Consider the following 656-nt stretch of genomic DNA (forward strand, 5'->3'; position numbering starts at 1 on the left):
AAAACAAGGAGCAATTGCAGGTCCCTGTTCTTCTTGTTCTTTAATTTCCTCCAATACACTCTTCTTTGAAACTTTAAAAATGCCTTTCGTTTATCTGAAATGTTCCGATGAAAAGAAAAAAAGGCTTTCAGTCTACGCCCTTTCATTATTCAAATACTTAGTGCGTAGATTAACAAATGTTTCCGTAATTTTAATATTTATATACACCATTTTTTTTGCTTTTTGTTGAAAGTTGCTGCCTTCAACTCCACTTTATTTACCAATTTATTTAATTTTGAGAAGAAAATTAGCGAGTTGCCGGTTTTTCTTTTCCTGGGATAAGAGGCAATCTAGCACTCCTCACCCACAAAACAGAAAATTAAACACATTATTAAGAAGCACATCACCAAACCCCTTCATACAACGACCTCAGTCCCGTCAACCAAGCAACATTTTTCTCGCAGTATCTGGCATTCACATACAACCCGTCGTAAATACCCTCGGTCAGTGGAATCGAACGCCATTCATCTCGTAAGAGTGTTGGTATCAGAACCCACATAATTTACGCACCTATCGCCTCCAGCCACGCCTCGCGCGCCCGGCGTTATTAGTCCGACGGAGACGCGAGGAGAGGGTATCGCTGCTGCATTTTCACGTGGAGAGGCGATGGGTTCTTA

The sequence above is a fragment of the Penaeus monodon genome, chromosome 20, assembly GCF_015228065.2.
Source record: "Penaeus monodon isolate SGIC_2016 chromosome 20, NSTDA_Pmon_1, whole genome shotgun sequence".
Taxonomy (NCBI): Eukaryota; Metazoa; Arthropoda; class Malacostraca; order Decapoda; family Penaeidae; genus Penaeus; species Penaeus monodon.